The sequence below is a fragment of the Bidens hawaiensis genome, unplaced genomic scaffold, assembly GCF_021521415.1.
Source record: "Bidens hawaiensis isolate Kalapana, Puna unplaced genomic scaffold, B.hawaiensis_p1.1 tig00011225_1, whole genome shotgun sequence".
In the NCBI taxonomy this organism is placed as follows: domain Eukaryota; kingdom Viridiplantae; phylum Streptophyta; class Magnoliopsida; order Asterales; family Asteraceae; genus Bidens; species Bidens hawaiensis.
The window spans coordinates 564520-575451 of NW_027491871.1; the positions used below are offsets into that span (position 1 = coordinate 564520).

At 35.0% G+C, this 10932-nt stretch overlaps 1 pseudogene across 1 annotated transcript; it reads left to right on the forward strand.

Annotated features, from left to right (window-relative positions):
- Nucleotides 1-5137: 5137 nt before the first annotated feature.
- On the forward strand, nucleotides 5138-6361 carry LOC143537510 (borneol dehydrogenase, mitochondrial pseudogene; annotated as a pseudogene). The gene is made up of 2 exons (XR_013136067.1): nucleotides 5138-5198; nucleotides 5230-6361. The product of XR_013136067.1 is annotated as a borneol dehydrogenase, mitochondrial pseudogene (transcript).
- The last annotated feature ends 4571 nt before the right edge of the window (nucleotides 6362-10932 follow it).

Here is a 10932-nt window from a genome sequence, read left to right on the forward strand (position 1 = left end):
CAAAAAGTATGTAAAACGGTTGAAAAAACAGTTTATATATAAAGCTCTAATTAGGGTTTCATGACAGGTGACGGTCCATATAATGTCTTTGCTGGTGGTCAAACTGACACAATTCTTAAGGTACGTGCTTGTTGAGACGGACCATCTCAAACCATATTTCTATCTAATAGCTCGGTCCATATGCTCGTGATTTTGCTAGAATTCCATCAGAAGGTTAAATTCTTGTATGTTTGACAATAAACGCCCAATCGAGTGAAATAAATACAAATTACGATAAAAGTTCATAATTATCAGGATAAATTAAACGTGTTGAACTGAGCATATAAAATTTCTTCACATTTAAACCTTTTTCGTCCCTAAAAAGAATTCTACACATGATCATAACTGAGCAAAATGACAACTCTTGGATTACTTATTTTTATTTAAGCATCAGAACAAATAAACACATTAGCCCCAATTTCCAATATGTTTGTCCACTTCAAACCCAAACACCAACCCATTAAGCCCACAATCATATTTAACATTCAAGTTCAAGTGATATCAATAAACATATGTGTCCCACACTTAAAAGGTTACAAATCCACTTACCCCATCTCAAGCATAATCAAGACAAATTAAGCAGGGTTAAAGCAGACTGATTCAACCTATCATCATAAGCCAAGAACCCTTTCATGGTAAGAAGAGGTTGCCTTTATATGGATTTTAGATGGATGAAAGGTCAAGTGAGATCTTACGAGCGAATCCTAAAACTATACATATTATCAGATTTTGGCCCAACATTGTTTCACCCGAGCTGCTACCCAGTATATGACGGTCCTAGGCCTCCACCCTTAGTATTTTCTAAAAATTATTTATTGAATAACAACCTCCCCAATAGGGTACTCTAAGAGTCACCATCCCAAGGTAACGTGTAAGCTCGCAACCCCATCTAGTGTGTGTCATTTGATCTCTTTTTCTATTTTTTTTAATGGATGCTTCTTTGACATTTTTCATACTTATTCATTCACTTTTGCTTTTAAAAACAACTGCAATTCTTTGATGTTCGTGAAACAAAAATTTGTGCTCATAGCCATCTTTTACCCTAATATATAACTATTTACTAAGCTCATAATAAATTGGACATTGCGGGGAATCATCACTCTTTATTTTGGTAATTTTCCATTTACGTAACAAAAATAGTTAGCAGGGTTAGTGAATTGGGCTGAAATGACAAGAAAACGAAACAACGATGACGGAAATTCTAAAAATACTTTTTTGTATAGAAATGCTAAAAATTGGCCAAAGCCACATGGACAATTTTAACAACTTACTCTTTCAAACCGGTGAAAATGTTCATTCCTTAGAGAGTGATGTGATATATTCCCATGCACAAAAACAAACAGTTTCCATATTTTAAATCTTATATATGTTTTTATAAAACGTTATATTAATTGATATTGTAAAACTAATCAAATTGGATTTTAATAGTCTTAAGTATTGCCTATTAAATAGCAATGCATACAATTACACTTTGACTAATGATAATTAATATAGACTTTCACTTTTGTTGCCAATAGTAATCTTTGTATATATTCATCATATATATTTGTATTTGGTTTTCACTCGATTTCTCTCACAATGATGATTAAGAACATTATGAAGAAACACGCTAACGAAATCGAGTATAAATCAAAAATAAATTGAGTGTAAAATCTATGACAATAATAGTGAAAGTTAGGATTATTGTCGCTCAAAGTGTTATTATAGATTATTATTATAGTTTAGATTTATAAAATATGACTTTCCTAAAACAGCATCCAAATCTATCTACCAATTCTAATAAAGTAAAATCATTGTGACACGTGTTAGTTTGTGGTTAATCCTCATAATTTTTTTCCCTCCAAAACTAATATATGTCATATATCAATATTTATTCACTTTCCTTTTACACTTTGTTTATATTATATCTATAACATGATTAAATTATTCATTTTTGTTTAAACTTTATTTATATTATATTTATACATGTTATACTTCTATACATTGATGTAACATATTTCACACCATACTTGGTGAAATCCAAAAATCAACAATAAACTGTGTTTGTTAAATATTGAAAAGAATATAATTTTAAATGTTATCATTAACATATTATACTATGCTTATTGTTGAAGATTGTAAGTAAAAAAAAATTCTAATATGCTTTCAATATACGAGGTAATTTTTTTAATCATTAAGTTATAAATATATGCTTAAAAGTTTATTCATTTTTAAAAAATAAATCCATTTATCTATTGGTTTTTTTTTGTACATTGTCATATAAATTTATAAGTTATAAATATATGATTTAAATCTATCTATTTATTTTTTTGGTTACTTTAGTAAACTATACATATATGTGTTAAATTGTAATAACAGTGTATACCAATCACTTTCAAATATAATAAAATATCATATTTAGTTTCTTAGTGTTTTTTTATCAAGGATTGCTTAGGGTTTTTTGTGAAAATTAAATTTGATGTTACGGGTTAAGAGTTGGTAAATAGATCGTGTGGCATAAATTAACTACATTTGGCTCAAATTTGTTACGGGTAAAATGGGGGTAATCTGAATATTTTTAAAAATTTGAGAGTGCAAATAGATTTATCGTTAAACTTGTTACGGGTTCTAAGATTTGACTTGAAAATGTAAAACAAATGAAAGTTAGAATTCTAATTGTGATTGAGTTTGAATTTATATTTAAGGACATTTTTGAAAATAGTCAAAAGATTCGGGGATTTTGCACATTGGGTATTCTTCCCATGACTATTAAAATTTAAGAAAAAATGACAAACACTTCTGTCATGCCACTTCTAGATCTATCAATGCTTCTAACTTTCAACAAATTAGAAACATTTGTGTCAACATTGAATTTTCCTTGAATAGTAATCAAAATGTTGTATGTAAAGAATGTCGTACAAATTTATGCTCAAGTGAAGCAAAACATTCCCAAAATTGAACATGTTAACATGTTATGTTTTTTGTCAATTGATAAAGTCGAGAAACCTCTCAAACTTATAAAAATATTTTTCATAGTGTAGCCAAAAAATATTATTATATGAAAAGTATTCTCCAAAATTGGTTCGTAACCAAATTTCTTTCAATTATACATATATGACACTGAGAATAAATTTCAACAGATTGAGTGTTCTTAGATATGTTTTTGCAGGTACAGTATTTTTTACACAAAATGGCAAAAGACGTCCTTTACGTTTGCACGGTTTTTTAATGAACGTCCTTTGGCGAACTTAATGACAGATTACATCCTTTGTATTTGAAAACTCTATCATGTTTTGTCCTTTGACCCTAACCCAGTTAAGTGTATTTGTTAAATTTGGTCATGTGCAATGCGCATAGGGTAGTGTTGTAAATTCACATATTTGTTTATTAATTAAAACTAAAAGAAATAATATATATATATATATATATATATATATATATATAATAGTATAACCCACCCTCTCTCTTTCTCCTTTCTTCAATGTTAATCATCTCCTCTCGACCACCACCACCATCACCAACCAAACAACAACCACCACCATCTACCACAACCATCATCATCACCAAATCGGAATTTGAAGAACTCCGGCGACCGCACCATCAACTGTCGCCGCCATATTTTCCATCGTTTGCTCCGGCGTCGTTTGTAACTCTTCAAGAACTCTGCGCGCCTCGACTCTGCGTCTCGACCCACCGACAATATCAAACAAGTTCGCCAAAAATCTTTCATCTCCGACTCCGGCGAGCTTACATCTCTGGCTCATAACATCTTTCATGCCTCATAAGTCAGATCTTGTGTCATCTAATTAAAAATAATCCAATCCTAACAAGCCTCTGTCTTGGTAGAAAACCCAATTAAAATTAGGGTTTATTTTCTTAATCATTCCTGAAGCAAAATCGAAACAAATCGGAGATGCTAGCATTTTGGTTGTATAAATCAGAACCAAAACGACTGACTATTGGAAAAGCCATATGCTTTTGTGAGTTTCTGTTTTTTTTTCCGGCAAGAAACCCAACGGCACACAGGAAGGCGTTGGTGCGGTTGCTGATGTATATGGTTTTGGGTTTTCAAATTGTGGTTGCTGTCATATATAGTTTTGGTGGTGTTTGGTGGTCGTCGATTCCGAGATGTTGGCAGGAATTGATGATCGTTATGGTGGTGGAGTGGTGTTTGGGGAGATGGTGGGCAGTAAGAGAGATGGATAACAGTGAGAAATTTTTTTTATTTATTTCAAGCCCAAAATTTTAAGTCAATTACACAAATAACTTCTGAGAAGGTAAAAAGAATAAATTGTCCACACATGAGGTGCACATGACTGGATTTAACGAGAAAAACTAACCCTGGTGAAAAGGACGAACCGTGCAGCGTTTTTTGAACATAAAGAATGTTTTCTGTCATTAAGTGTGCCAAAGGACGTCAATTGAAAAATCGTGCAAACATAAAGGACGCCTTTTGTCATTTTGTTCTTTTTTTATTAAGTTTTTTTTTTTTTTGAAAAGAAATCATTTTGTGATATAAATAAAATCAATTTATGTATAATGATATAAGCATAGATTTAATACATCTATCCATATACATTATATATTGTTATATTTGTAACTTAATTATTTTGATCATCTCGTTACTCGTATACTACACGTGCTCTAAAGTTAGTTGAACTATATATCTCTACCTAGTTGAACTATATATCTCTACCTTTTTGTTTGGTTTGGTTTGCTTTATTATTTGCTTTCAGTTCACTAAAATTCTAAAATCATACTATAAACATGTCAATATATATCTACACGCATATTGTTTTCTTTAATACAACTTTTTATACAACTTTAGATGAAAAATATTAATTAATTACAAGAAACTTTTTGTGATCACTAGTCAGGAACTCCTATATAAGAAGTAGCACCTCTATACAATCTGGCCATATTCCAATTATAGTCTCCTCCAATTTCTCCCATGGCAAGTGATTTGATAGCCCCGAACCTCTCCCAAGGTACATGCTAGACTTTTAAAATAAACTTCCTTTTTTTTTCAATTTTTGTCATCCTATGTGTTATACAAACGTAAGATCTGTTGTACGGGAGTTTAACTTAAAACGATCAACTGTATATATAAACGTATGACCCTAAAAATCACTTAAAATAACATGGATTGATTAATAACATCAACGAATAAACTAGGAGGGGTCAAGAGGGTACGTTGACCCCAGTCACAAGAGTTTATCAAAATTTATATATAAAGGCAACCTTTTGTTAAGGAAAACATGAGTTGGATCTCATAGTTACAGTTAAAACTTAAAAAAAAAAAGAAATTTTTGATGAGTGATGATCATTCGACTAAGAAGTTATGGTTTCGCCATTGGTATAAGAGCTTACTGTAGCCACCCCGAGGCCAATGTGTCATGGTTTCTTAGTTTGTTTTATCCTGATTAGATTGGCAGGAAAGGTAGCACTTATCACAGGCGGAGCTCGAGGGATAGGCGAGAACATCGCAAGACTCTTCACCAAACACGGAGCCAAAGTGGTGATCGCAGACATCCTCGATGATTTAGGCCAAGCTGTTTCTGAAAACATTGGTATCGAAAAGGCTTCTTTCGTGCACTGCGATGTGTGCATCGAATCAGATATGGAAAAGGCTGTCAATTTCACCATCAACAAGCATGGTAAACTAGATATTATGATAAACAATGCTGCTATTGCAGGTGCCCTAAAGTTTAGCATCCTTGAAAACGAAGTAGCTGACTTTGAACGCGTGTTGAGTGTCAATGTAACCGGCGTGTTCTTGGGAATTAAACATGCTGCTAGGGTTATGATCCCGGCTCACAGTGGGAGTATTATTACAATAGGAAGTATTGCTTCTAGTGTTGGAGGTAACACTTCTCATGCTTACACTAGTTCCAAACATGCTATTGTGGGACTCACTAAGAATGTTGCTGCTGAGCTTGGAGAGTATGGGATTCGTGCCAACTGCGTGTCGCCGCACGATAATAACACCGGCGACTAGACCGATTTTGGAGAAATTTCCAAATTTGTATACTGATGTTTACTCAAACCTCAAAGGAGTGGTTCATGATGAAGATGACGTGTCTCAGGCTAGCCTGTTTCTTGCAGGGGATGAATCTAAATATATAAGTGGGCATAATTTGGCTTTGGATGGAGGGTTTAGTGTGATAAATCCATCGTTTGGTCTATTCTCGTCAAGATTTAGGGGTACCTAGGTTGTATTTGTACATGGTACCGAAGTATGATTGTTCAAGCTTGTGTGAAATAAATATAAATTTATAAATAATTATGGGTGTGTTTTAGATCTATGAAATAAGATTCAAGGGATTGTAATTTTTGTTATCAATTATGCACAAATGAGTATGACCGATGTTGGTACCAGTTGGTAATGACTGACGGGATCCAGTAAAAAACAAAATGAAAAAAAAAAAAAATATATATATATATATATATATATATAGACCGTCGTTAAAATACCAATGAAGGTCATAGCCTAGGAAAACTGACGGACTATCGACACACCCAACTTGGTGGTTGGATTCAGTTGTCTTTTATGAAATTTGTTTTTTTAAACAGAAAGAAGGTGATCCATCTATAGTTTGAGGAAAAGATCTTAGATAAAATTCATGACAATTCTTTCAATCATTGTCCGTAAGATGTGTGATGGTACCACCTTTATCGAGTGACTTCCCACTCATCCACTAGTGAAAGTTATTCAATTTTGTAGTGTATATCAATATATATCAATCAATCAAACCCACTGAAGTCTCACCAACAGCAAAACTATAAGTAGAGTTTAGGGAGTGTGGGATGTAGGCACAACCATACCTTTATCCAAAGAGATAAAGAGATTGTTTCCAGAAAAACCCTCAGTTCTAAAATACACATGTATGGAGCAATATAAAAAAATCAAAGTTCAACAGTAAATAATAATAATAAAAATAACAATAATAATAATATATGTGAAGAAAATACTATTATTTTGTGTGACCATAATAATAATAATCAATTTTGTAGTGTATGGATTATGTAAAGGGGTGAGGGTTGACCAAATATTGATATGGATATGGATGGTTAACAAACATAACATAGATTATGATTTGCCGTCCATGGTTACTAGCTTAGGGGAGGCGGGCTGGTACGTGAGGGGGACTCCATCACGCGGGATGGCCTCACACACACCGCCGTCGGTCCCCCATCATGTGTGATGGGGGGTTGCGTGATGGCTATCACGCAAGTGAGGGGGGGATTTCGAGGAGGGAGCCGTTGGATGGATGGGTTGCTTTGTGAATGGTGGAAAATCTGATGTCGACGGTATCTAGAGGGTGACTGGTCGGAGGAATATTTCGGCAGATGGTGGCCGGTAATGGTGAACAGGGGTTGCTTTGTGAATGGTGGACGGAGGGTGTAGATGATGGATGGGTTGCTGGAATCGTATTTCCGGCACCCGGTGGCTGGAATCCATTTTTCTGTAGAGAGATTGATGATGATGATGGTGACAGCATTAATGGTGAATGGGTGGCCGACCATCACTATATGGTGGTGGTGGCGCCGGATTGGAGATGGAAGAAACAAAAGAAAGCAGTCGAAGAGACGTTGAAAAATGCGGTGATGGATTTGGACCACACCACACCACACCACACCACACCATCACCCCTACCAAATTCCATCAAAATATGATGGATTTGGGTTTGGTGATGTCACACACCACCACCATTAGATGTGGTGTGTGAGAAAAATACCACCACCCCCTCCCCCTTACAACCACCCAAGATGATAATTAATACATATAGATACAAAATCACCTAAAACAACAGCAACAGCATGTGGTGTCCATTAATTTCAATGTAATGGCTTTTTAAAGTTTAATACAAGGTATTTTGGTCATTTAATTAAAGTTATGATGTTTTTTTTATGAAAAAGGGTAAACAAAACAACTGTTCTAAAATAGTCAATTTATATAACATATTCAAATTATACAAGATACTAAAACGATTGGGCTATCTACAACTGTTGTTATTAAATACAATGCAAGATTAACAAAAAAAAAGGAAAATAAATAAAAATATACAAAAAATATATATGTTTTATTATCTTTAACGGATTTGAATTGACTATGTGGGTTCTAGTCATACGTGCTGTTAGTTTTTTAATAGATAAAATGTTTATAATCTGCGAATAACATCTGTAAACCACTGTAGAAAAAGAGGTGGACCAAAGGTCTGCAGTCTGCATTAAGAAGAGTGTTTGTTTTTTAACATCTGCATGTCTATTCCTAAAACACCATATCAATCTAACATTATCAAAACCAAAGAACAACACAATCAATCTAACATTAATAAACCAAACAACAACATAGACCAAGAAAAAAACCGATCTATCTACCATTAACAAAACCAAACAACATAAACCCAAAAAACCATATCAATCTCCCATTAACAAAGTTACAAAACCAAACATATAGTACAAAAGTACAAAGATAATCAATCAAAAACATTCCTAGTGGTGTAGGGCTGTACTCTGTAGAGAGTCGACGAGGGTGGCGGAGTTCGGGGTCGGAGGAGGGGGTTGACGGGGTGGACAGGGCTGGAGGGCTGACGAGGTGGAGAGGGGTGGAGGGCTGCCGGCGATAGAGAGTGGTGGAGGGTCTCCGGCGGTGGAGAGAGGTGGAGGGTCACCGTCGGTGGAGAGGTGTGAGAGAGATCAATGGAGTGGAAAGATGTGAAAGAGATGTCAATATGATGTTAGAGTTTTGACTTGAGAGAAAAATATATTATGAAAGACCTAGTGGTATGAAAGATGTTAGAAGATTTGAGAAATGACTGGTCTATGTCTGCGTGAGGAAGAGGGCGCGCATACCTTTTTAATGATTTGTTTTCCGAAAGGTACACAATCTGCAAACCTTAGTGTCTGTGTGTGGTCTGCGCGGCGCAGACAAAAAAGGTCAGGAAGATTTTTTGTGAAAAAACAAACACCCCTTAACGTGTTTATTATACATTTTAGTTTTAACCAACGGAGTATTTATAGAAAATTAAAACTTAAATGATTTAAAAAAGCGACAAATCAATGTAAATACTAAGGCCATATTCGCATATGTTTTACATGGTTTTTAGGTTCTTGTGTAGAGGTGCACAAACCGGTTTTTTTAAAAAAACCGGTTCGGTTATTAACCGGACCGGTTTTTTTTGGCCCGGAAAAAAACCGGTTCGGTTAATAACCGGTTTTTTGCTGTCAAAACCCTAACCGGTCTAACCGGTTAGGACCGGTTTAGAAACCGGTTAGAACCGGTTAATAAACCGGTTTTTTTATTAACCGGTTTTTTTATTAACCGGTTTTTTTTTTTTTTAAATTTCGCGGTTTCAAATACGAATATTTGTTTTTTATATTTTGTACTTAATGAAGACCATTATTTTTTCACAGTATAAACAAACCGGTAACTACAAGGCAAAACGGACTGACCGAAGCCATTCTTTGCTTTCGTTGTTAGGGTTCTTTGCTTGGAAGATGAGTATGAGTGTGTGTTGGTGAATGTGTTTTCAACAAACCAAAGATTAAAAACACATAACTTTCATTTATAGTTTTTACATTAAAAATACAAACATTAAATCGTTATCGCATATTCGTAACTCAAAAATACAAACATTAAATCATTAACACTGAAGAAATCTCTGCCAAGAACTGTTGTTCATGATTTAACTTAAAAATACAAACATTAAATCGTGAACTAGCAGATGCTCCTGTTGTTCCCAATCGCAGTTTGTTCATGATTTGCCTCCATGTTTGCTGTTTCTTTAACTAAATTAGAAAAATCCAAATCAACAAGTAAATAAGAGCACATATTAGGAAAAAGAATGCTTAGACACGATTACATGAACAACTTGCTGTTTCTTACTCATGATTTGTCTCCATGTTTGCTGTTTCTTTAACTAATTTTCTTCGCTACCCGATCCCGAGCTATTTCTTAGGTAATCGTCGTACGCGGCTTCTTCATCGGTCATTGGTTGAGTGTGTCCTTCATTGACCTCGTCTTCATACAAGCCCGCTTCATACTCCATTTCCCCCTCGAGTGAGCGTTGATGTTGTGACCTATCTAAAGAGTCCAAGTAATCCTTGTAGCAAATCGACATCTCTATAGCTGGTGCAGTGAGTCGAGTCCTCCTAATCGATATAACCCTGCCAGAAACAGAAAAAGCAGACTCCGAAGCTACCGTGGAAGCTTGGACCGTTAGTAAATCTTTGGCCATGGCGGCGAGGATCGGAAACTCATCCTCCTTACCTCTCCACCAAGCCAGCAAATCAAGACTTCTAAATTCATCCGGAGTCATGTGTTTCACAAAGTTGGTACCACCATACCTTCCAAGTTCACTGCTTGGTGTGTTTACCTTTTGACGTTTACCGGCGTCTTCCCAAATCATGTAGTACATCCCCATTTCAAGGTCGGTTTGGGATTGGGATTGGGATTGGGCAACAGCTCTTAACGAGTCATGAATTTGGGAAGACGACCCGTATTTTGTAAGGTAGACATCATACATGTTTGACAAGGTGGTGTTGAAAGCATTCTTTAAAGTTTGGCTATAATAGGGGTTTTGATCGTCGTTTAACCCTAGCTCATCACAAATTTTTTCTATTAAAGCTTCAACACCACCAACATTGATGCAAGGGTTTAACGCAGCAGCACATGTCAAAACAGCGGGTAGTTCTTGAAAATATTTTCTAAATTTTTCTTTCATTTTTACACCCATATCAAAATAAGGTGCACCCCTACAATGAAGTTCACTCAACTTTGTGCACATGACAGCAATTTTTGGTAAAGCAATGGGGCTTGTTGGATAGTAAACCCCGGATAAACTAGTTGTGCAAGATTTAAAAAATTGAAGGACCTCCGTAACGATCTCAATCAATAACCAGTTTCTAGGA